At 37.6% G+C, this 27088-nt stretch overlaps 1 pseudogene; it reads left to right on the forward strand.

Moving 5' to 3' along the window:
• Window positions 1-332: 332 nt before the first annotated feature.
• LOC105476742 (zinc finger protein 492-like) lies at window positions 333-25871 on the forward strand (annotated as a pseudogene).
• Window positions 25872-27088: the final 1217 nt, after the last annotated feature.

The following is a 27088-nucleotide window of genomic DNA, read 5'->3' on the forward strand; positions in this document are numbered from 1 at the left end:
ATTGGATAGAAGCCTTCCCCTGCAAGACAGAGAAGGCTCAGGAAGTGGTTAAAGTCCTAATTCATGAAATAATTCCTAGATTTGGGCTTCCCTAAAACTAGCAAAGAGACAATGGTCCAGTTTTTAAAGCTACGATAATTCAGGGAATTTCCAGGGTGCGACGGATACAATATCACCTTCACTGTGCCTGGAGGCCACAATCCTCAGGGAAGGTTGAGAAGGCAAATGAAACACTCAAGAGGCACTTAAGGAAACTAACACAAGAAACTCACCTCCCATGGCCTACTTTCTTGCCCAGGGCCTTGTTGAGGATCTGAAATTCTCCTCACAAAATGGGTCACCTACTATCCCATCAGTGTGATTACACCCTACAGCTTCAAGCCCCAACTGATCATAGTAACTTCCTAGTCACCCAAACAGCTCCATTCAGATGGCTTGTCGGCTACTCAGGGACCCCCAAAATCATCAGCTCCTCCCTGCTTAACAAACAGTCCAGGTTTTGTAACGGCAAACATACTCCCTGCATAACTATTCACCCCTGGACCACCTGCAGTAGCATCCCCACCACTAATGAATGCCTTCTTATCCCCTATTTCAATCACTCTCTTGAATGGTTCCTAGTGGATACAAAACGTTTTTTTCTCCAATGGGAAAACAGAACACAGGGAGCCACTCAGTTTGCTCCCAACATCCCTTTCCAGCTGCTCACCGGACCTAACTTGGCAAGTACGCTAGGAGTATGGAAGAATGAAAACAACAAACTCACACACCTTTTTTTTTTTTTTTTTTTTTTTTTTTTGAGATGGAGTCTGGCTCTGTCGCCCAGGCTGGAGTGCAGTGGCGCGATCTGGGCTCACTGCAAGCTCCGCTTCCCGGGTTCACGCCATTCTCCTGCCTCAGCCTCCCGAGTAGCTGGGACTACAGGCGCCCGCCACCTCGCCCGGCTAGTTTTTTGTATTCTTTTTAGTAGAGACGGGGTTTCACCATGTTAGCCAGGATGGTCTCGATCTCCTGACCTCGTGATCTGCCCGTCTCGGCCTCCCAAAGTGCTGGGATTAAAGGCTTGAGCCACCGCGCCTGACCCATACTGTTTTTATTACTGTCGTCTTAACGTATGATGTTCCTCTGCTTTGTTCTTTTTCCTCAATATTGCTTTGGCTATCCAAAGTTGATTGCAGTTTTTGTAAATTTTAAAATTATATTTTCCATTACTGTGAAAAAATGCCACTGGAATGTTGATAGGAAGTTTATTAAATCCATAGATTACTTTAGATAATATGGCACTTTAACAGTATTTATTCTTTTGATTAATAGACATAAAATATTTTTAAATTTATTTGTGTTTTCCCTAGTTTCTTTCATTGATATTTTCTATGTTTAATTGCACAGATTTTTTACCTCCTTGCTTAAATTTGTTCTCAGAAATTTATTATTTTAATGCTATTATACATAAGATTTTTTCTGTTATATTAGATAGTTTAAGTGTATGGAATCATAACTTGTTTGTTAATTTTATAATTGCTAATTTATTGACTGTATTAGTTTAGACAAGTTGCATATTTTTGGGACAGAGTCTCACTCTATCATGCAGTGGTGTGATCTCAGCTTACTGCAACCTCTGCCCAGCCCCTCACCCTGGGCTCAAGTGATTCTCTCATCTCAGCCTCCCAAGTAGCTGAGATTACAGGTGTGCACCACCACACCCAGCTAGTTTTTGTATTTTCAGTAGAGATGGGGTTTCACCACGTTGGCCAGGTTGGTCTCAAACTCTTGACCTCAAATGATCCACCCACCTTGGCCTCCCAAAGTGCTGGGATTACTGGCATGAGTCACTGCACCTGGCAGTTTAGACAAATTTTAATGTACTGTTTTTGTTTTTTTAGTATAAGATCATATCCACAAACAGCAACTTTTTGCTTGTTTTCAGTTTCAATTTTTTTTTTTTTTAAAATGACAGAGTCTCGCTCTGTCACCCAGGCTGGAGTGCAGTGCTGTGATCTCAGCTCACTGCAACCTCCACCTCCCTGATTCTAAGGAATTCTCCTGCCTCAGCCTCCCAAGTAGCTGGGATTACAGGTGCATGCCACCACACCCGGATAATTTTGTATTTTTAGTAGAGATGGGGTCTTACCATGTTGGCCAGGCTGGTCTCAAACTCCTGACTTCAGGTGATCCACCTGTCTTGGCCTTCCAAAGTGTTGGGATTACTGGCGTGAGCCACCATGCCCAGGCTCAATGGCTTTTTAAAAATGCTTTTGACTAATTCTTCTGCTGCACAGTTCTAGTTCTAATGTTAAAACAGAAGCATTGACAATGGACACAATACAGTTTTGTATTGGTTTCTGTGAATTTGAAGAATCAACTCCTCAAGCTTTTATAAACTGGTTCCAAGAGGTAAATATCTTCTTTTGTTGGGTCCTCAGAGTGGTAGAATGCTCTCTGAGTTTGTAGTGGACGAGTTATAGCTTGGTCACAAGGCTGCTGGGTCTGCAGTAGGGTCTACCTTTTCTTGGGAGCAAGCCCCCCAAAAGCTGGCCATAAACTGGCCCCAAAACTGGCCATAAGTAAAATCTCTGCAGCACTACGATATGTCCATAATGGCCCTAACGCCCAAGCTGGAAGGTTGTGGGTTTACGGAAATGAAGGCAAGGAACATCTGGCCTGCCCAGGGTGGAAAACCGCTTAAAGGCATTCTTAAACCACAAACAATAGCATGAGCAAACTGTGTCTTAAGGGCATGTTCCTGCTGCAATGAACTAGCCCAAACTATTCATTTAATTCAGCCCATCCCTTCATTTCCCTTAAAGGATACTTTTAGTTAATTTAGTATCTGTAGAACCTAAGCCGGCGCTCAGCAAGTTCTCCCAGGAGAAGGCCATGTTCAGATCAAGCGCCAAGATCGTGAAGCCCAGTGGCGAAAAGCCAGACGAGTTGGAGTAAGGCATCTCCCAAGCTCTTCTGGAGCTGGAGATGAACTCGGACAATGCTAATGGCTGGTTTGCTGTTAATAAATATGTGGGTAAATCTCTGTTTGGGGGTCTCAGCTCTGAAGGCTGTGAGACCCCTGATTCCCCACTTTACACCTCAATATTTGTGTGTGTGTCTTTAATTCCTCTAGTGTCACTGAGTTAGGGTCTCCCTGATCGAGCTGGTCTCGGCAGCCTTTAGCTGGCTTGTTATAAGAGGCTTGAGCAATTGAAATTCCCATTTTAGTTTTGGAAAGATTGAATATTTTTCAGGACTTTGATCTGTAGAGCAGACTCTAGGATAGGTGTCTACAGTCGGCTGCATACATAATGGTCCTTATATCAGGGTGTAAATGAGTATGGCTTTCACTGAGTACCAGAGAGGATTTTCACAGGTCACTGTGGGTTTCTATGTAGGAAAAACTGGTCATGAACTGTGGCTTATGGATTTGGAACTGAGTCATTGAACTATTTCAGGGGCCATAGTAAAGGCCAAGGTTTGCAGACCTGCCTGCATTTCTACAAATGGGTGTCTTCCTCTAGGTGTCTGGAAGGTCAGGACCTCTCCCAGACCGTGAATGGGAGGAGTTTGGGATGGTTACAGAGTAATTTCAGAATTCCCAGTGGGACCAAGTTGGGTGGGCCATTTCTTGCTCTGTAACCAAGAACGGGGGTCCTGTAGTTTCCCACTTGAATGAAGACCTGCCCTCTGAAAAGGAACACTCCTCAATCTTGGGCTTTAGCAGAGTTTCACAACTTCCCCACCTGGATCTCATAGCTCTCTTAAAAGCACTTATTTTGAAGAAGGGGTCTTGCTACATAACTCAGGCCAGTCTTGAAATCCTGGCCTGAAACAATTCTCCAACCTCAATATGCCAAGTAGCTGTCATTAGAAGTGTGAGTCGTGATGCATAGTTCTCATAAAGGCAGGTAAGGGATGACTGACAAAGTCTTTTGCTGTGGGTGGGGATAAGCAAATACTGCATCTTTCATTTATTTATCTCACTGATGTTACTCTTTATAACATCAGTTATAAATGAAAAATTATACAATGAAAACTTATACATTTTTACTTTCTATTTTTCATTTCAAACATCTGTAATTTTAGATTCAGACATGTAGGACAATATGCTAGAATTTACATGTTATGCCTGAAGTAAATTAGATAATTGGTAGACACTTCATATTTATTTATTTATTTATTTTATTATACTATACTTTAAGTTCTAGGGTACATGTGCACAATGTGCAGGTTTGTTACATAGGTATACATGTGCCATGGTGACTTGCTGCACCCATCAACTTGTCGTTTACATTGGATATTTCTCCTAACACTATCCTTCCCCCATCCCTCCCACCCCCCAATAGGCCCTGGTGTGCAATGTTGCCCTCCCTGTGTCCATGTGTTCTCATTGTTCAGCTCCCACTTATGAGTGAGAACATGTGGTGTTCAGTTTTCTATCCTTGTGATAGTTTGCTGAGAATGATGGTTTCCAGTTTCATCCATGTCCCATGAACTCATCCTTTTTTACAGCTGCATGGCATTCCATGGTGTATATGTGCCACATTTTCTTTATCAAGTCTATTGTTGGTGGACATTTGGGTTGGTTCCAAGTCTTTGCTATTGTGAATAGTGCCTCAATAAATATACATGTGCATGTGTCTTTATAGCAGCATGATTTATAATCCTTTGGGTATATACCCAGTAGAGGGATTGCTGGGTCAAATGGTATTTCTAGTTCTAGATCCTTTAGGAATCGCCACACTGTCTTCCACCGTGGTTGAACTAGTTTACACTCCCACCAACAGTGTAAAAGCATTCCCATTTCTCCACATCCCCTCCAGCATTTGTTGTTTCCTGACTTTTTAGTGATTGCCATTCTAACTGTCATGAGATGGTATCTCATTGTGGTTTTGATTTGCATTTCTCTGATGACTAGTGATGGTGAGCATTTTTTCATGTGTCTGTTGGCTGCATAAATGTCTTCTTTTGAGAAGTCTCTGTTCATACATTTGCCCATTTTTTGATGGGGTGGTTTGTTTTTTTCTTGTAAATTTAAGTTCTTTGTAGATCCTGGATATTAGCCTTTGGATAGATTGCAAAAATTTTCTCCAATTCTGTAGGTTTCCTGTTCACTCTGCTGATAGTTTCTTTTGCTGTGTAGAAGCTCTTTAGTTTAATTAATCCCATTTGTCTATTTTGGCTTTTGTTGCTATTATTTTGGTGTTTTCAGTCATGAAGTCTTTGCCCATGCCTATGTCCTGAATGGCATTACCTAGGTTTTCTTCTAGGGTTTTTATGGTTTTAGGTCTAACATTTAAGTCTGTAATCCATCATGAGTTAATTTTTGTGTAAGATGTAAGGAAGGATCCAGTTTCAGCTTTCTACATATGGCTAGCCAGTTTTCCTAGCACCATTTATTAAATTGGGAATCCTTTCCCCATTGCTTATTTTTGTCAGGTTTGTCAAAGATCTGATGGCTGTAGATATGTGGTGTTATTTCTGAGGCCTCTATTCTGTTCCATTGGTCTATATATCTGTTTTGGTACCAGTACCATGCTGTTTTTGTTACTGTAGCCTTGTAGTAGAGTTTGAAGTCAGGTAACGTGATGCCTCCAGCTTTGTTCTTTTGGCTTAGGATTGTCTTGGTTATGTGGGCTCTTCTTTGGTTCCATATGAAATTTAAAGTAGTTTTTTTCCAATTCTGCAAAGAAAATCAACAGCAGCACGATGGGGACAGTGTTGAACCCACAAACTACCCTGGACAGCATGGCCACCTCCACGACACCGACTCCTCCCATGCATGAGCATGGAACTCCCCCCACCTGCCTGTGTCCTCTTCCACATCGTTGAACAGTAGGTTGTAGCCCTCCCTGAAGAGGTCCCCAACATCCCCTGTAAGTTAGATTCCTAGGCATTTTATTCCCTTTGTAATAATTGCGAATGGGAGTTCACTCATGACCTGGCTCTCTGTTCATCTGTTCTTGGTGTATAGATAGAGTTTCACTCTTGTTGTCCAGCCTGAACTGTAGTGGTGTGATCTTGGCTCACTGCAACCTCCTTCTCCCTGGTTCCAGCAGTTCTCCTGCCTCAGATTCCTGAGTAGTTGGGATTACAGGCATTTTATGTATAAGTTAGACTTTCGATGTGTTTATAAATCAAAGAGAAATCTGGGTTGCTTCAGTCTTTTGGCTTTTTTGAATACTGGTACAACAGACATGGATGTTCAAATATGTCTTTTAGGTCTTGTGTTGTATAGTTTGGATATAGATTCATAAATTGGATTGCTGTATTTCATGATAATTCCATTTTTAATTATTTGAGAAACATAACATTTTTAAATTAATGCATTCTTGTTTTCTACCAGCAATCAAGAGAGGTTTCATTTTCATTGCATTATCAACAGATTTGTTGTTTTAAAAAAATTTATAGTGGCCGTTGTAATGAGTGTGAGATGATTTCATTTTTTATTTGTATGTGTTTCTCTACAAATTATTAATATTGCATATCATTTCAAATGCTTTCTTCCATTTGTATATATTTTTAATTTATTTATTTATTTATTTATTTATTTATTTATTTTTGAGATGGAGTCTTGCTCTGTTGCCCAGGCTGGAGTGCAGTGGTGCGATCTCGGCTCACTTCAAGCTCTGCCTCCTGGGTTCACACCATTCTCCTGCCTCAGCCTCCCAAGTAGCTGGGACTACAGGCACCCGCCACCATGCCCGGCTAATTTTTTTGTGTTTTTAGTAGAGATGGAGCTTCACCATGTTAGCGAGGATGGTCTCGATCTCCTGACCTCGTGATCTGCCCACCTCGGCCTCCCAAAGTGCTGGGATTACAGGCGTGAGCCACCTTTTCTTTTTTTTTTTTCTTTTTTTGAGGCAGGATCTCACTCTGTCACCCAGGCTGGAATGCAGTGGCAGAATCTTGGCTCACTGCAACCTCTGCCTCCTGGGTTCAAGTGATATTCATGCCTTAGCCTCCCAAGTAGCTGCGACTACAGGAGCCTGCCACCACACCAGGTTAACTTATGTATTTTTAGTAGATACGGGGTTTCACCATGTTGGCCAGGCTGGTCTCGAACTCCTGACCTTAAGTAATCCACCCGCCTTGGCCTCCCAAAGTGCTGGGATTACAAGCATGAGCCACCATGCCCTACTGTATGTCTTTTTCGATAAAAAAATTAGTTCAATTATTTGTACTTTTCTAAATCAAGTTATTCAACTTTATTGTTCAGTTTTTTTTTTTTTTTTTTTTTTTTTTTTTTGAGACGGAGTCTCGCTGTGTCGCCCAGGCTGGAGTGCAGTGGCCGGATCTCAGCTCACTGCAAGCTCCGCCTCCCGGGTTCACGCCATTCTCCTGCCTCAGCCTCCCGAGGAGCTGGGACTACAGGCACCCGCCACCGCGCCCGGCTAATTTTTTGTATTTTTAGTAGAGACGGGGTTTCACTGTGGTCTCGATCTCCTGACCTTGTGATCCGCCCGCCTCGGCCTCCCAAAGTGCTGGGATTACAGGCTTGAGCCACCGCGCCCGGCCTATTGTTCAGTTTTAAGAGTTGTTTATGTAGGCTGAATATTAACTTCTGTATCACATTTAATTTGCAAGTATTTTCACCTATTTTCTAGCAGGCATTTTTACTCTATTGAATGTTTTTTTTAATGTGCATAAAGTTGCAAGTATAGTGTAGTTAAGCTTTTCTGTTCTTCTTTTTGTTGCTCGTGCATTTGATGTTGTATCTAAGAAAATGGTGCCAAAATCCATGTCATGGTTTTTTTGTTTTGTTCTAACAGGTTTGTTAGATTTTTTATGTCTAAGTATTTTATTGAAAATATTTTTTGTATATGGTTCAAAGAAATGATCCAGTTTTATTTTATCAGTGTGTGTTATCTGCCTTTGTGTCAATACCATACTGTTTTCATTATTGTACCTTAATATGTTTTTTGAAATCAGGAAGTATAATGCTTCTTTGTGTTTTTTCATGGGTATTTGGCTAGTTATATTTTATAATCAAATTTAAAAATTTTCAACATTATTTCTGTAATAAAACTGTGCTGTTGGGATTCTTATAGAGATTATATTGAATTTGTTCACTGTAGGTTTTGCTGACATCTTAACAAAACTAAATTTTTGACCCTTGAGCAAGAATATGTTGAAGAGTGTGTTTTATTTTTATTTCATTGTATTTTTTTTAAGAGACAGGGTCTTCCTATATCGCCCATGGTAGTTTTGAATTCCTAGGCTCAAGTGATGCTTCTGCTGCAGCCTCCCAAAATGTTAGTATTACAGGCATAAGCCACTGCACTGGGCCCGTGTGTTTTATTTTTATGTATCCTTGAATTTGCCAGTTTTGCTTTTAATTCCTAATTTCATTCAGTTTTGGTCAGATAACATACAGTGTATGATTTTGGTCTTTTAAAATTTATTTATTTTTGTTGTTTTGAGACAGGATCTTACTCTGTCACCCATGCTAAAGTATAGTGGTATAATTTTGGGTCACTGCAGCCTCAGTCTCCTTGACTCAAGTATTCTTTTCGCCTCAGCCTGGTGAGTAGCTGAGACTACAGAGATGCACTACCATGCCTGGCTAATTTTTTAAATTATTTTTAGTGACAGAGTCTCACTATGTTACTGACGCTGGACTTATACTTGTGGTCACAAGTGATCCTCTCACTTTTGTCTTCCAAATTGTTGAAATTATACGTATGAGCCACTATACCCAGCTGGTATTCTTTAATAAGACTTGTTTTGTGTTCTAACAGAATAAATCAGGTGCAAATAAGAATATTGTGGCCGGGCGCGGTGGCTCAAGTCTGTAATCCCAGCACTTAGGGAGGCCGAGATGGGCGGATCACGAGGTCAGGAGATCGAGACCGTCCTGGCTAACACGGTGAAACCCCGTCTCTACTAAAAAATACAAAAAACTAGCCGGGCGAGGTGGCAGGCGCCTGTAGTTCCAGCTACTCGGGAGGCTGAGGCAGGAGAATGGTGTAAACCTGGGAGGCGGAGCTTGCAGTGAGCTGAGATCCGGCCACTGCACTCCAGCCTGGGTGACAGAGCGAAACTCCATCTCAAAAAAAAAAAAAAAAAATTGTGTATAATTTTGCTTTTAACTGGAAAATATTGTACATGTCTGTTAAGCCTAGTTGGTCTATGGTATGGTTTGGATGTCTATGTTCTGCAAACCTCATGCTGCAACGTAATCCTCAATGTTGGATGTGGAACCTGATAGGAGGTGTTTGTATCATGGGGCAAATTCCTCACAAATGCCTTGGCACCATCCTTTTGGTAATCAGAAAGTTTACTATTCATTAATTCAAATGAGAGCTGGTTCATTGAAAGAAACTGGCTTCTTCACCTCATACTTGCTCTGTCTCTTACCCTGTGATATGTCCAATTACTCTTTGCCTTCCACCATGATTGTAAGTTTCCTGAGACCCTCACCAGAAGCAGATGCTTTCACACCCTTCTTGTACAGTCTGTGGAACTTTGAGCCAAATAAACCTTCTTTCTTCATGAGTTATCCACCCCCAGATGTTCCTCTATATGCAAAATAGTTAATATAGTATATAATATTGTCTGTTTTCTGTTCAATTATTGATCTTTTATCTGAATTTTTGATTTGTTATTGCAAACAGGGTCTTGGTGTCTACAATTACATGCCTATGTATTTCTTACTTCACCTTTGTCAAAATTTGCTTTATATATTTTAGGGCCCTGATGTCACATATACATATACATGTAAATAGATATGACACTTATAGATTTCTGATAAATCAACCCATTTGACCATTATATAATATTGTGTTTGTCTTATTCTAGTACCTGACTTAAAGTATATTATATCCAATATAGTTATTACCACCTCACCCAATTGTGGTTACTACTAGCATGGAATATGGGTTCTTTCCATTCTGTTACTTTCAACCTATTTGGCTCAACGCTAAAATGAGTCTCTTATAGACAGCATATTGTATGCATTTTTACTTAAGCCTCTCAGGCATCTTATATATTTTTTATGAATTTATTTATTTTTGAGATAGAGTATCACCCTGTCCATGAGGCTGGTTTGCAGTGGCATAATCACAGTTCACTGCAACCTCAACCTCCCAAACTCAAATATAATTTCAGCTTCTCAAGTAGCTGGGTTGCAAATATGTACCATCATGCCCAAAATTATATACATATAATTTTTTTTTGTAGAGCAGGGTTTTGCCATGTTGTCCAGGTTGGTCTCAAACTCTTGGGTTAAGGTGATCAGCATCCCCGGCCTTGCAAAGTCCTGGAATTACATTTTTTTAGTAGTTTAATTAATTTATATTGAAAAGGATTGCTTAAAGATATGAAGTAACTATTACCAGTTTCATTGCTACTGGTTTTTAAAAATTGTTATTTTGTTTTATGTTCTAGGATACATGCGCAGAACATGCAGGTTTGTTACATAGGTAAACTTGTGCCATGGTGGTTTGGTGCACCTATCAACTCATCACCTATGTATGAAGCCCTACATGCAGTAGCTATTTATCCTGATTCTCACCTTCCCCCCACACAACAGGCCCCAGTGTGTGTTGTTCACCTGTATGTGTCCATGTGTTCTTATTGTTCAGCTCCCACTTATAAGTGAAAACATGTGGTGTTTGGTTTTCTGTTCCAGTGTTAGTTTGCTGAGGATAATGGCTTCCAGCTCCATCCCTGTCTTTGCAAAGTACATGATCTTATTCATTTTTATGGCTGCATAGCATTTCACGGTGCATATGTACCACATTTTCTTTATCCAGCCTATCATTGATGCTCTTTTGGGTCAATTCCATGACTTTGCTATTGTGCATAGTGCTGTGGTGAACATACACACCCATGAATCTTTAAAATAGAATGATTCATATTCTTTTGGGTATATACCCAGTAATGTGATTGCTGGGTCAAATGGTATTTCTGGTTCTAGGGATTTGAGGAACCACCATACCGTCTTCCACAATGGTTAAACTAATTTACATTTCCACCAACAGTGAAAAAGCATTTTTATTTCTTCACAGCCTCACCAGCATCTGTTGTTTTTTTGGCACTTTAATAAACACCATTCTGACTGCCACGAAATGGTATCCCATTGTGGTTTTGATTTGCGTTTCTCTAATTATCACTGAAGTTGAGCTTTTGTTTGTTTGTTGGCCACCTGAATGTCTTCTTTTGAGAAGTATCTGTTCATGTTCTTTGCCCACTTTTTAATGGGATTGTTCATTCTATTCTTGTTAATTAGTTTAAGCTCCTTGTAGACTGTGGATATTAACTTTTGTCAGATGGATATATTGCAAAAGTTTATTCCCATTTTTTAGGTTGCCTGTTCACTCTAATGATAGTTTCTTGCGCTGTTCAGAAGCTCTTTAGTTTAATTAGATCCCATTTGTCAATTTTTGCTTTTGTTGCCATTGCTTTTGACATTTTCATCATGAAATCTTTGCATGTGCCAATGTCCTAAATGGTATTGCCTAGGTTTTCTTCTAGGGTTTTTACTGTTCTGGGTTTCACATTTAAGTCTTTAATCCATCCTGAGTTAATTTTTGTATAGCTGTAAGGAAGGGGTCCAGTTTCAATTTTTTGCATATGGTTAGCCAGTTTTCCCAGCACCATTTTTTATTTATTTATTTATTTATTTATTTATTTATTTATTTATTTATTTTGAGATGGAGGGTCACTCTGTCACCCAGGCTGGAGTACAGTGGTGCAAGCTCAGCTCACTGCAACCTCTGCTACCTGGGTTCAAGCAATTCTCCTGCCTCAGTGTCCCAAGTAGCTGGGACTAGAGGTACATGCCACCACACCCAGCTAATTTTTTTTTTGAGATGGAGTCTCGCTCTGTCCCCTAGGCTGGAGTGCAATGGGGCAATCTGGGCTCATTACAACCTCCACCTCCCAGGTGCTAGCGATTCTCCTGCCTTAGTGTCATGAATAGCTGGGATTACAGGTGCCTGCCATGTCATTTAGCTAATTTTTGTATTTTTAGTAGAGACAAGGTTTCACCATGTTGGGCAGGCTGGTCTTGAACTCCTGACTTCAGGTAATCCACTCACCTCAGTCTCCCAAAATGCTGGGATTACAGGCATGAGCCATCACGCCCAGCTCTCAGCTAACTTTTGTATTTTTAGTAGAGATGGGGTTTCACCACTTTGGTCAGGCTGGTCTTGAATTCCTGACCTCAGGCGATCCACCGCACCTGGTCCCCAGCACCATGTATTAAATAGGGAATCCTTTCCCCATTGCTTGTTTTTGTTAGTTTTTTTTTTTTTTTTTTTTTTTAAAGATCAGATGATTGTAGACATGCAGTCTTATTTCTGAGTTCTCTGTTCTGTTCCATTGGCCTCTGTGTCTGTTTTTATACCAGTACCTGGCTGTTTTGGTTACTACAGCCTTGTAATATGGCTTGAAGTCAGATATCATGATGCCTCCAACTTTGTTCTTTTTGGTTGGGATTATCTTGGCTATATGGGGTCTCTTGGGATTCCATACGAATTCTTAAATAGTTTTTTCTAATTCTGTGAATAATGTCAATAGTAGTTTAGTTGGAATAGCATTGAATCTATAAATTACATTGGGCAGGTTGGCCGTTTTCACGATATTGATTCCATCCATGAGCATGGAATGTTTTTCCATTTGTTGATGTCCTCTGATTTCCTTGAGTGGTGGTTTGTAGTTCTTCTTGAAGAAGTCCTTCACTTCCTATGTTAGCTGCATTCCTATTCCTAGGTATTTTATTCTCTTTGTAGCAATTGTGAATGGGATTTCATTCATAATTTGACTCTCTGCTTGTCTATTGTTGGTGTATTGAAATGCTTGTGATTTTTGCACATTGATTTTATATCCTGAAACTGCTGAAGTTGCTTATCAGCTAAAGAAGCTTTTGGGCTGAGACAGTGGAACTTTCTGAGTGTAGGATTATGTCATTTGCAAAGAGAGAAAATTTGACTTCCTCTCTTCCTATTTGAATACCTTTTATTTATTTATCTTGCCTAATTTCCCTGGGCAGAACTTCCAAAACTATGTTAAATAGGAGTGTTGAGAGAAGGCATTCTTGTCTTGACCAGTTTTCAAGCTTTTGCCCTTTTAGTATGATATTGGCTGTGGGTTTGTCATAAATGGCTCTTGTTATTTTGAGGTATGTTCCATGAATACCTAGTTTATTGAGAGTTTTTTTTAACATGAAGGGATGTTGAATTTGATTGAATGCCTATTCTGCACCTATTGAAATAATCATGTGGTTTTTTCCTTTAGGTCTGTTTATATGATAAATTACAGTTTTTTGTTTTGTGTATGTTGACCCAGTCTTGATTCCCAGGGATGAAGCCGACCTCATCATGGTGGATAAGCTTTTTAATGTGCTGCTGGATTTGGTTTGCCAGTATTTTATAGAGAATTTTTGCATTGACGTTTATCGGGAATATTGGCTTGAAGTTTTGTTGTTGTTATATCTCTGCCAGGTTTTGGTATCAGGATGAAGCCGCCTCATAGAATGAGTTAAGGAGAAGTCCCTCTTTTTCTATCATTTGGGATAGCTTCAGAAGAAATAATACCAGCTTCTCTTTGTCCCTCTAGTAGAATTCAGCTGTAAATCCATCTGGTCCTGGGCTTTCCTTGGTGGATAGGCTAATTATTACTGCCTCAATTTCATAACTTGTTATTGGTTTATTCAGGAATTCAGCTTCTTTTTGGTTCAGTCTTGAAAGGGTAGATGTGTCCAGGATTTTATCTGTTTTTTTCTAGATTTTCCAGTTTATGTGCATAGAGGTGTTTATAGTACTTGCTGATGGTTTTTTGTATTTCTGTGGGGATCAGTGATAATATTTCCTTTATTATTTTTTATTGTGTCTATTTTTTTCTTCTCTATTTTCTTTTTTATTAGTATAGCTAGCAGTCCATCTATTTTATTAATTTTGTCAAAAAACCAGCTCCTGGATTTATTGACTTTTTGAAGAGTTTTCTTGTGTCTCTCATTCCTTCACTTTCACTCTGATCTTGGTTATTTCTTGTCTTCTGCTGGCTTTGGGGTTTGTTTGCTCTTGGTGCTCTCATTCTTTTAGTTGTGATGTTAGGGTGTCAACTTAAGATCTTTCTAGCTTTTTGATGTGGGTATTTAGTGTTACAAATGTCCCCCTTAACACTGCTTTAGCTGCATCCCAGATATTCTGGTATGTTGTCTCTTTGTTGTCATTGGTTTCAAAGAATTTCTTGATTTCTGTTTCAATTTAATTATTTACCTAGAAGTCATTCAGGAGCAGGTTGTTCAATTTGCATGTAATTTTGTGGTTTTAAGTGAGTTTCTTGCTTTTGAGTTCTAATTTGATTGCACTGTGGCCTGAGAGACTTTGTTATAATTTTGTTTCTTTTGCATTTGCTGAGGAGTGTTTTACTTTCAATTTTGTGATCAGTTTTAGAGTAAGTGCCACGTGGCACTTAGAAGAATGTGTATTGTGTTGATTTTGCCTGGAGAGTTCTGTAGATATGTATCAGGTCCACTTGACCCAGATTTCAGTTTAAGTCCTAAATAGCCTTGTTAGTTTTCTGTCTCAGTGATCTGTCTAATATTGACAGTGGATCTTAAAGTCTCCCACTATTATTTTGTGGGACTCTAAGTTTCTTTTAAGGTAGCTAAGAATGTGTTTTATGAATCTGGGTGCTCTTTGAATTGATCCCTTTACCATGATGTAATGCCCTTCTTTGTCCTTTTTGATCTTTATTGGTTTAAAGTCTGTTTTGTCAAACTATGATTACAACCCTTGGTTTTTTCTGCTTTCATTTGTTTTGTAAATTTCCCCCTATTCCTTTATTTTGAGCCTACATGTGTCTTTGCATGTAAGATGAGTCTTTTAAATACAGCAGACAAATAAGTCTTGACTCTTTATCCAGCTTGCCATTCTGTGTCTTTAAATTGAGGCATTTAGTCCATTTACATGTTAGATTAATATTGTTATGTGTAAATTTGATCCTTTCCTCATAGTGCTAGCTGGCTGTTTTGCAGACTTGTTGATGTAGTTGTTTGAAAATGTCATTGGTGTTCATACTTCAGTGTGTTTTTGCAGTGTCTGATAATAGTTTTTCATTTCCATATTTAGTGATTTTTTTCAGGAGCTCTTGCAAGGTAAGCCTGATGATGATGAATTCCTTCAGCATTTGCTTGTCTGAAAAATATTTTACTTCTCTTTCACATATAAAGTTTAGTTTTGGTGGATATAAAATTCTGGGTTGGAAATTCTTTTCTATAAGAATGTTGAATATTGGCCTTCTATCTTTTCTGGCTTGTAGGGTTTCTGCTTGGAGTTCCACTGTTAGTCTGATGGGCTTCTCTTTGTAGATTACCTGGCCTTTCTCTCTGGCTGCCCTTATCATTTTTTCCTGAATTTCTTTATTATTATTATTATTATTATTATTATACTTTAAGTTCTAGGATACATGTGCACAACGTGCAGGTTTGTTACATATGTATATGTGTGCCATGTTGGTGTGCTGCACCCATTAACTCATCATTTACATTAGGTATATCTCCTAATGCTATCCCTCCTCTCCCCCCTCCCCACAATAGGCCCAGTGTGTGATGTTCCCCTTCCTGTGTCCAAGTGATCTCATTGTTCAATTCCCACCTATGAGTGAGAACATGCGGTGTTTGGTTTTCTGTTCTTGCAATAGTTTACTGAGAATGATGGTTTCCAGCTGTATCCATGTCCCTACAAAGGACACGAACTCATCCTTTTTTATGGCTGCATAGTATTCCATGGTGTATATGTGCCACATTTTCTTAATCCAGTCTGTCAGTGATGGACATTTGGGTTGATTCCAAGTCTTTGCTATTGTGAATAGTGCTGCAACAAGCATACGTGTGCATGTGTCTTTATAGCAGCAGGATTTATAATCCTTTGCATATGCACCCAGTAATGGGATTGCTGGGTCATATGGTATTTCTAGTTCTAGATCCTTGAGGAATCGCCACACTGTTTTCCACAATGGTTGAACTAGTTTACAGTCCCACCAACAGTGTAAAAGTGTTCCTATTTCTCCACATCCTCTCTGGCACCTGCTGTTTCCTGATTTTTTAATGATTGCCATTCTACCTGGTGTAAGATGGTATCTCATTGTGGTTTTGATTTGCATTTCTCTGATGGCCAGTGATGATGAGCATTTTTTCATGTGTCTGTTGGCTGTATGAATGTCTTCTTTTGAGAAATGTCTGTTCATATCCTTTGCCCACTTTTTGATGGGGTTGTTTGTTTTTTTCTTGTAAATTTGTTTGAGTTCTTTGTAGGTTCTGGATATTAGCCCTTTGTCAGATGAGTAGACTGCAAAAATTTTCTCCCATTCTGTAGGTTGCCTGTTCACTCTGATGGTAGTTTATTTTGCTGTGCAGAAGCTCCTTAGTTTAATTAGATCCCACTTGTCAATTTTGGCTTTTGTTGCCATTGCTTTTGGTGTTTTAGACATGAAGTCCTTGCCCATGCCTATATCCTGAATGGTATTACCTAGGCTTTCTTCTAGGGTTTTTATGATTTTAGGTCTAACATTTAAGTCTCTAATCCATCTTGAATTAATTTTCATATAAGGAGTAAGGAAAGGATCTAGTTTCAGCTTTCTGCTTATGGCTAGCCAATTTTTCCAGCACCATTTATTAAATAGGGAATCCTTTCTCCATTTCTTGCTTTTGTCAGGTTTATCAAAGATCAGATGGCTGTAGATGTGTGGTATTATTTCTGAGGGCTCTGTTTTGTTCCATTGGTCTATATCTTTGTTTTGGTACCAGTGCCATGCTGTTTTAGTTACTGTAGCATTGTAGTATAGTTTGAAGTCAGATAGCGTGAGGCCTCCAGCTTTGTTCTTTTGGCTTAGGATTGTCTTGGCAATTTGGGGTCTTTTTTGGTTCCATATGAACTTTAAAGCAGTTTTTTCCAATTCTGTGAAGAAAACCATTGGTAGCTTAATGGGGATGGCATTGAATCTATAAATTACCTTGGGCAGTATGGCCATTTTCACAATATTGATTCTTTCTATCCTCCTGAATTTCAACCTTGAAGAATCTGATGATTCCATGTGTTGGGATTGGTTTTCTCATGGAGTATCTTACTGGGTTCTCTGGACTTTCTGAATTAAAATGTTGGACTCTCTTGTTAGGTTAGAAAAGTTCTTCTGGATGATATCCTGAAGTATATTTTTCAACTTGGTTCCATTCTCCCCATCTCTTTAAGGTATCCCAGTCAGATGTAGGTTGTCTTTTTACATAATCACATAGTTCTCAGAGATTCTTTCATTTCTTTTTATTCTTTTTACTTAAATCTTGTCTGCATGTCTAATTTCAGCAAGATGGTCTTCAAGCTCTGAAATTCTTTTCTCTGCTTGGTCTACTCGATTATTGAGGAACCAAAAAACACAGTTCAGTTCATTTATGGTCCCTCTAAACTGTTTATTCAGGTTAACAGCTCCTGTAATGTTTTTCATGGTTCTTAGCATCTTTTCATTGGGTTAGGACATGCTGTCTTAGCTCAGCAAAGTTCACTGTTACCCACCTTCTAAAGCCTACTTCTGTTAATTCATCTATCTCAGCTTCTGCCCAGGTCTGTTTCATTGCTGGAGAGGTGTTGCAATCATTTGGAGAAGAAGAGGCATTCTGGCTTTTTAAGTCTTCAGCATTCTTGTGTGGATTCTTTCTCACCTTTGTGAGTATACCTAGTCTTTGAGAATGCTGAAATTTGGATAAGGTTTTTTGGGAACTTTTTTGTTGATGCTGTTGTTGTTATTGCTTTCTGTTTGTTTGGTTTCCTTTTAACAGTCAGGGATCTCTTCTGTAGAGCTTCTGCAGTTTGGTTGGGGTTTGCTCCAGACAGTATTAGCCTGGGTCCATCCCACACCTGGAGATGTCACCAGTGGAGGCTGCAGAACAGCAGAGATGACTAGTCATCTGCTTTTTCCTCTGGAATCTTTGTTGCAGAGAAGCACCGGCCTGATGACAGTGGGAACACTCCTGTGTATGTTGTCTGATGATGTCTCTTGGGAGGTCTCCACCTCTCAGGATGCATGAGATCAGGGAACCACTTAACAAAGCACTCTGGCGCCCCTTGGTGGAAAGAGTGTGCTTCACTGGAAAGAATTCCACTCATCTAAAGTGCCTAGATTCCTCAGAGCCAGCTTGGGGAAAGACTGAGTTTGCAGAAACCACCTCATTGTTACTGTTTTATGTGTTTGTTTCTCATTTCCTGTTTCACTGCCTTAATTTTTGTTTAATTTTGTTGAGACAGGCTTCAATTATTTTTTCATTTTGTTTTGCATACTATCCATAAATATAACGTAATCATCTTGACATCTAACGTAACTACATTGAAAAATGGATATTACAGTAAATATCTTAAAGTTAAAACAATATATTTTAATCTCATACACCTTCAGTTAAATACAAAACCTATACTGTTCTATTTTCCAGTTTGTTGATATTACAGATCATAATGTCTTACATTGTGCGTCTGTTAACCGATTTGTGGAGATTTATATCTTTTTTTTATATCTAGAAGAACTTTAAGGATTTTATGTAGCATCATTATGATAGGAAAAATTTCTATATGTGTCTGCATATTTACATTTCATAGACAGCTTTATATTTATATATGGTTTCATGATGCCATTAAGCATCATTTTATTTTTCAACATAATGGACTAATTTTAGCATTTCTATTTTTTTTTTTTTTTTTTGAGACGGAGTCTTGCTCTATCACCCAGGCTGGAGTACAGTGGCCCGATCTCAGCTCACTGCAAGCTCCGTCTCCCAGGTTTATGCCATTCTCCTGCCTCAGCCTCCCAAGTAGCTGGGACTACAGGCGCCCACCACCTCGCCCGGCTAGTTTTTTGTATTTTTAGTAGAGACGGGGTTTCACCGTGTTAGCCAGGATGGTCTCCATCTCCTGACCTCGTGATCCGCCCGTCTCCGCCTCCCAAAGTGCTGGGATTACAGGCTTGAGCCACCGCGCCCGGCCATTTCTGTCTATATGCAGAGACTCACTATGTTTCTCAGGCAGATCTTGAACTACTGGTCTTAAGTGACCTGATTGTCTTGACTTCCTAAAGCTGTAGAATTACCGGTATGAACCACTGTGCCTGGCCACCATGTAACAGTTTTTCTTAGGACTGTGCTAGTTTTAATTAACACCTTGAATTTTTATTTTGGAAAGTCTTTATTTTTATCTTGTTTTTGAAGTAAAATAATTTTGAATTAAGTATTATTGGTTAGAATTTTTTTATTACATAAATATTGGGGAAGACATCAGCCTTTTTTGGCTTCAAGTAACCTTTGTATTACTTTTTTCCCTATATTGTTCATCTAAGATGCCTTTCATGAATATATCAGTCTACTTGATGGTGTCTGATAAGTTTTGTGATCCATATTTTAATTTTGTTTTGCAATTTTTGTGTATGTTATGTATTTTAGGGCATGCCCCTTCACACCAGTTACTTGTGTTTTGATGTTTTAGTTGATATTATAATTGTAAATGACAATGTTTGACTCTGTAAAATTTAAGATAGTGTCAAGCAAAATCAAATGTGAATCAACCACATGTCTTCTGCCAGTATAATTACCTCTATGCTTGTCTGCCTGTATAAATATTATTCCTGTATTTTTTATGACTTGTATATTTGTTATGTAAGTTTGTTGTGAGTGGTTATTCAATCTTGTCTAGGTGAGCAATCATAAAAATTCTCCTAATTTCAATATCTATTGTGAATCTATATTATTTTTGTGTGGAAGAGATGTTTTTGGATTTGAAAATAATACTAAAACTATCTGTATCTTTTAAGGTATTATTGTTTATTTTTACTTGTCAAAAAAACGCATAACAAAATTTCAAATATTTTAAAATATTTTGTTTAGACATATTAATTATATTGACAATGTTATGCAACACATCCCTAAAATGTTTTTATTTTGCAAAGCTAAATCTCAATATAAATTAAACAACGACCAATTTTTCTGATTTCCTGGCACTTTGCAAACACCACTGTTTGTTTTATTTTTAAGAGTACAACTGGGGTGCAGCACACCAACATGGCACATGTATACATATGTAACAAACCTGCATGTTGTGCACATGTACCCTAGAACTTAAAGTATAATAAAGAAAAAAAAGAGTATAACTGATTCATATATCTCATACAACCTCTGTCTTTTTGTGGCTGGCTCATTTCATTTTGCATAATATCATCAAGCTTTATATTTATAGTTGTTAGAATATTTCCTCTCTTTAAAATCCTGGCTTATATTTCAGTATTTTTATATTTCAAATTATATCTACTGAATGATTTGGTGACAGAAATTTTCATTGCTCTACCTACCGGCTTTCAGTAACAATGCTGCAATAGTAATGGGTATACAAATAACTCTTTATGTGACTATATATGTGAAAGTTTATATATATGCAACATTCCAATTTATTAGTCCACTTTTTAGCCATTATTCTCATGCCAAATTGTTTTAATTCTTTAGCTTTATAATGTGCTTTGAAATCAGGGACTGTAATGCTTTTCACATTGTATTTTTTTTTTTTTAAATATTGTTTTGAACTTCATTGTCTCTTGAGATTTTATATGCTTTTGGGGCTGCTGTTTCTATTTCTTCAAAAATGCAATAAAAATTAGAAAAAATATAACATTAAATCTGTAGATTACATTAAGCAGTATGGATATCCTCAAAATATTAATCATTTCAACCTTTGAACAGGAGCATACTGAAGTGTGTGTTGTTTAATTTCCATATATGTAAATTTTTAATTTTTCTCTATACTCATTTTATTTTGGTAATAGAATCTATAAAATTTCAGTTTTAACAAATTTGTAAATTTTTTTGGCCTAACAGGTGGTCCATCAAGGAGAATGTTGTATGAGCTATTGAGAAGGTTGTGTATCCTGATATTGTTGAGGAGTCTTCTCTATACCTCTCTTAGAAATAATGGTTTTACGGCGGGGCGCGGTGGCTCAAGCCTGTAATCCCAGCACTTTGGGAGGCCGAGACGGGCGGATCACGAGGTCAGGAGATCGAGACCATCCTGGCTAACACAGTGAAACCCCGTCTCTACTAAAAATACAAAAACTTAGCCGGGCGAGGTGGCAGGCGCCTGTAGTCCCAGCTACTCGGGAGGCTGAGGCAGGAGAATGGCGTGAACCCGGGAGGCGGAGCTTGCAGTGAGCTGAGATCCGGCCACTGCACTCCAGCCTGGGTGACAGAGCGAGACTCCGTCTCAAAAAAAAAAAAAAAAAAAAAAAAGAAATAATGGTTTTACACTGCTTTCAAGTCTTCTCTTCACTTACTAACATGCTGTTTTGTTTTATTTTTATACAGAAAGTGAAGCATCAAAATGTCCTACTATACTTTTACTGGTATCTTGGTGTTTCTTCCATTCTGTCAAATATTTGCTTTATATATTTGGAAACCATGTGAGATACACACACACACACATAAATTTGCCATATGTTCCCACTAAATAAATATATTATTGTTTAATGTCCTTCTTTGTCTTCTTGCAGTTTTAACTTAAAGTACATTTTATAAAATATACCATTTTTGATTTAAGATGTAGCTTGCTTAATACACTTGGACCTCTTTCGCTCTCATTTGATTAATATTTGCATGCAATTTCTACATCCATCTTGTCAGTTTTAGTCTTTTTTTAATCACTAGATCTCAGATTACCCTTGTATAAAGGTAAGTTGGATATCACTTTTTAAATTTTTAAAATAAATCCCTTTATTGAAAGTCTCTTTATTAGAAAATTATATGGAATTTTTAAAGCAGAAAGACATGCTGATGTTACTATATTGTTTTATTTCATTATTTTATCTTTGTCCCTCATTTTCTCTTTTTCTGTTTTTTTGTGTCTTTTTTAAAATTTTTTTTTGAGATGGAGTCTTGCTCTTGTTGCCCAGACTGGAGTGCAATGGCATGATCTTGTTTCACTGCAACCTCTGCCTCCCAGGTGCAAGTGATTCTCCTGCCTCAGTGTCCCAAGTAGCTGGGATTACAGGCACCCGACAGCACACCCAGCTAATTTTTGTATTTTTAGTGGAGACGGGGTTTCCCCATGTTGGTCACGCTGGTATTGAACTCCTGACCTCAAGTGATCTGTCTGCCTTGGTCTCCCAAAATGCTGGGATTACAGGCATGAGCCACTGCACCTGGTCATCTTGTTTATTTTTATATTGATAAGCTTTTAGTTCCTCTTATTTTGCTTTGTGTATCTACACTGACATGTTCTTTGTGGTACCTTAGGAATTACATAAAACCTCTAAAAGATACAATAATAGAAATAATTCTGGTAAAAAAGGAAATTCAGTTGCATGCAAAAAAAAAAAAAAAATTCTCATTACATCTGCCCTTAAACTTGTGATTGATATTGCTTTTTTTTTTTTTTTTTTTTTTTAAGATGGAGTCTCATTCTGTCACCCAGGCTGAAGTGCAGTGGTACGATCTCGGCTCACGGCAAGCTCTGCCTCCTGGGTTCACACCATTCTCCTGCCTCAGCCTCCCGAGTAGCTGAGACTACAAGCACCCACCACCACCACGCCCAGCTGATTTTTTTGTATTTTTAGTAGAGACAGGGTTTCACCGTGTTAGCCAGGATAGTCTCATTCTTCTGACCTCGTGATCCACCCATCTCAGCCTCCCAAAGTGCTGGGATTACAGGCATGAGCCACTGCGCCTGGCCTGATTGATAATGCTAATTGTATCTTTTTATGTGGTATATTTATTAATAGGTATATATAATGATTTCTGTGATTTTCTCTTTCAAATTTTAGAGAATAATTAGAAATGTTTTTTGCACATTATAATGCTATGAAATTCAATTTTTGCATATGTGCATATCTTTCCCAGAAAATAATGTATTTAATATGATTATTTGTTGTTTTGTTGAATCGTGTTATTTTCAGTAGAAGCAGCTGCTTTCAGCATATGTAGGACATATGGAATGCCAATATACTTTTTCAGAATTTGGTTATTTTTGAAGGTTTTTGTCTATTTGCAGGACAGACGTGCTGATGGTATTATACTTACTTGATTGCTGTTTTTTTTCAGGACTTTGACTATATTACACAGTTCCCTTCTGGCCTGCAAAAGTTTTGTTGGCAATTTACTGGCTATCTCATAAGACTACGCTTGCAAATGACACATCACTTTCATCTTGCAGTTTCCAAGATTCTCTTCTTGTCTGTGACTTTGAAATAGTGCTTTTATATATGTTTGTTATCAATATATCTTTGTATCTTAGTTTTTGTGTTGAGCTTCTTCATTTCTATATCAATTTCTCTTTCAAGAGTTTTCAGCTATTCTTTGTTGTATTTTTACATCCAGTTTCTGTTTTTTTGATATTTTTAAATATTTTTGTTCTTGTTCCCATTTTTTTGGTTTTCTATGGTTCTCTGTGTTTCTGTTGCACCCACTGAGCATTATTCAATTTATTTTCCTTTTTAAAAATAAATGTATACATCTCTTTCATGATGTTTTTCTGAAAATGTTGTAATATTTTTGGTGGCACCATATTGCCCTATTTTTTATACATTGTAGTCTTTGATTGAAATTTGGACATTAAAAAATGTTACCTGTCACCATCTTTATAAGATAGCTTTTCCTGGCATAGTCTGAAAACCATTGTCTTGGTTAGAGATTCTGGGAGACTCTCAAACATGTCCTTAGAATATGTCCTGTCAGTGATTTTGTGTTTATTTTTTAGTTAAAGGCATTTATTCGTGTTTCTTCTTAATAGTAATCACTTGCTACAATTGCTTTCTGTCTGTGGTACTGCAGTCTCTCTGCTGCTTTAAGATTTAACTATAGTTTCAGCAGACTTAAACTGTCATTCCAAAGTATGCCACCATTTCTTTCAGCACTATATATTATAATAGGCAGAAACCAGTGTCTGAAAAGGTCTCTAGAAGCAAATAATGAAGATGTATGAATCAGTATTTTCCTTTTATAAAAAAGCCAAAAGTTGGCAATTTTCTTCTAAAGGCCATATGTTATATTGGGGACCAGAAAGAGCTGTGTTAGGTAAACTTAACAGACTTTCCTTTTTCTTCTATGTCACTCTTTGCATTGTGCTCACCTGGGGCACTTCACAAACTTAACTCATTTATAAAATTTCCTCAGATGTATTTTGGTTAGTGTTTTTGTTACATTTATATGTCTACAAAGAAATTAGGACTTTCAGTATTTTGCTTTGCCATCTTGTTTGTAGTTTGTATAATTTTATAGGTGAGATTTGTAAACCATATCCATCTGAGTCTAGTAAGTGAAGTAATCTGTTTTTATTTCTTTCAGGTATATGTTCTCATTTTGCCCAAGACCTTAGACCAGAGCAAGACATAAAAAATTCTTTCCAAAAAGTGGTACTGAGAAGATATGGAAAATGTGGACATGAGAATTTACAATTAACAAAAAGCCATAAGAGTGTAGATGAGTGTAATGTGCACAAAGAAGGTTGTGATGGACTAAACCAGTGTTTGATAACCACTGAGAGCAAAATATTTCAATGTCCTAAATATGTGAAAGTCTTTCATAAATTTTCAAATTCAAGTAGAAATAAGACATACTGCAAAGAAACCTTTCAAATGTAAAAAATGTGACAAATCATTTTGTATGCTTTTATACTTAACTCAACATAGAAGATTTTTCTATTAGAGAGAATTCCTACCAATGTGAAGAATGTGGCAAAATCTTTAACTGGTTCTCACTCCTTACTAGACACAGGGGAAGTCATACTGGAGAGAAATCCTACAAATGTGAAGAATTTGGCAAAGCTTTCAAGCAGTCTTCAACCCTTAATACACATGAGATAATTTATACAAGAGAGAAACCCTACAGATGTGAAGGATCTGGCAAAGCCTTTCACTGGTCCTCACACCTTACTACACACAAGAGAATTCATACTGGATAGAGACCCCACAAATGTGAACAATGTGGCAATGCTTTTAACTGCTCCTCACACTTTACTACACATAAGAGAATCCATACTGGAGAGAAACACTACAAATGTGAAGTGGCAAACACTACAAATGTAAAGAATGTGGCAAAGCCTTTAACTGGTTCTCAACTTTTACTAAACATAAGATAATTCATACTGGGGAGAAACCCTACAAATGTGAAGAATGTGACAAAGGCTTTAACTGTTCTTCAACCCTTTCTAAACGTAAGATAATTCATACTGAAGAGAAACCCTACAAATGTGAAGAATGTGGCAAAAGCTTTAACCTGCCCTCAACTCTTACTAAACATAAGAGAGAATTCATACTGGAGAGAAACCTTTCAAATATGAAGAATGTGGCAAAGCTTTTAACCAATCTTCAACCCTTACTACACATAAAATCATGCTGGAGAGAAACCCTACACATGTAAAGAATGTGGCAAAGGATTTAACTGTTCCTTAACCCTTACTATACACAGGAGAATTCATACTGGAGTGAAGCCCTACAAATGTGAAGAATGTGGCAAAGGCTTTAACTGGTCCTCAACTCTTACAAACCTCAGAGAATTCAAACCCTACAAATGTGGCAAAGCATTTAATGAATCCTCAAATCTTACCATGAATAAGTTAATTCACACTAAAGAGAAACCCCTCAAATGTGAAGAATGTGGCAAAGCCTTTAGCCAGTCCTTACAACTTCCTGCGCATAAAGTAATTCATATTGGAGAGAAGCACTAGAAATGTGAAAAATGTGGCAATACTTTTAGTTGATCCTCAATCCTTACTACAAATAAGATAATTCATGCTGGAGAGAAACCCTACAAATATAAAGAATGTGGCAAAGCTTTTAACTGATCATCAAACCTTACTAAACATAAGAAAATCCATACTGGAGAGAAACCCTACAAGTGCGAAGAATGTGGGAAAGTCTTTTAACAAGTCCTCAATTCTTCACAGACATAAAATAATTCACATTGGATTGAAACTCTACAAAACAGAAAAAGGTGACAATGCTTTTGACAACACCTCAAACTTTTCTAAGCAAGGAAATTCATACTGGAGAGAAACCATATAAATGTGCAGACTGTGGAAAAGCCTTTAACCAGTCCTTAACTCTTACTAAACATAAGAAAATTCATACTGGAGAAAACCCTATGAGTGTGAAAAATATGGCCAAAGCCTTTAACAAGTCCTCCATTTTTAACAAACTTAAGATAATTCATACTGTGGATAAACTCTACAAACCAGAAAGATTTGACAATACTTTTGAGAAAACCTCAAAATTTTCTAAACATAAAAGAAATCATAGTGGTGAGAAATCCTAGAAATGTGAAGAATGTGACAAACCTCTAAATAGTTGTCACACTTAATTGTAGGTAAGCATGACAGGATTGTAGGTAATTTATACTGGACAAAACTACATTTGTGAACAATGTGGCAGAACTTTTAACCAACGCTAATATCTTACATTGCACAGGAAAACATTTATACCTGAGAAAAACTGTACAAATATGAAGACTGTGAAAGCCATTAATATCTGCTCACATATTACTCAACATCAGAGAGTTCGTACTTAATAAAAGCATTGTAAATACAATCACTGTCAAAGGATCTTTCAAAAAATATTAGCCTGTAAAGTGAAGAATAATATTTATTTTGAAGATGAACATTACAAATGTAAAGAGGGTTGCAGTACCTTTAGTTGTATCACAGATCTTACTGTATACATTTTGTACTAGAGGAAACCTCTGAAGTAGTTGTTCAAACTTCATTCAACATCAGGGAATTTATATTGGGAAAAAAAACCCTGCAAATGTAATAATTTTGAAAAAAGACTTTAAAAATCTACAGCTTAGGAAACACCAGAGAGTTATGCTAATATATAGTTTTGCAGATCCAGTAAAAGTTAAAAATACTTAATCCAAAATTCTGTCTTTGTAAATATTAGAGAATTCACTACTTATGTCACTGGCACTTCAGATATTACTCCAAATCAAAATGTTAAGTACAGAAAATAAAACTAAAGTTAGTAGAAAAATTTTTTATATAACTTTAAAAGGAGAGGTTTCTTTGCAGAGTTAAAATTACATTCAAAGTATACTTCATTCCTTGAAAAAATTATATTTTCTGAAAAGTGATTAATTCCATAATAC

This window comes from Macaca nemestrina, chromosome 20 (genome assembly GCF_043159975.1).
Source record: "Macaca nemestrina isolate mMacNem1 chromosome 20, mMacNem.hap1, whole genome shotgun sequence".
Classification (NCBI taxonomy): domain Eukaryota; kingdom Metazoa; phylum Chordata; class Mammalia; order Primates; family Cercopithecidae; genus Macaca; species Macaca nemestrina.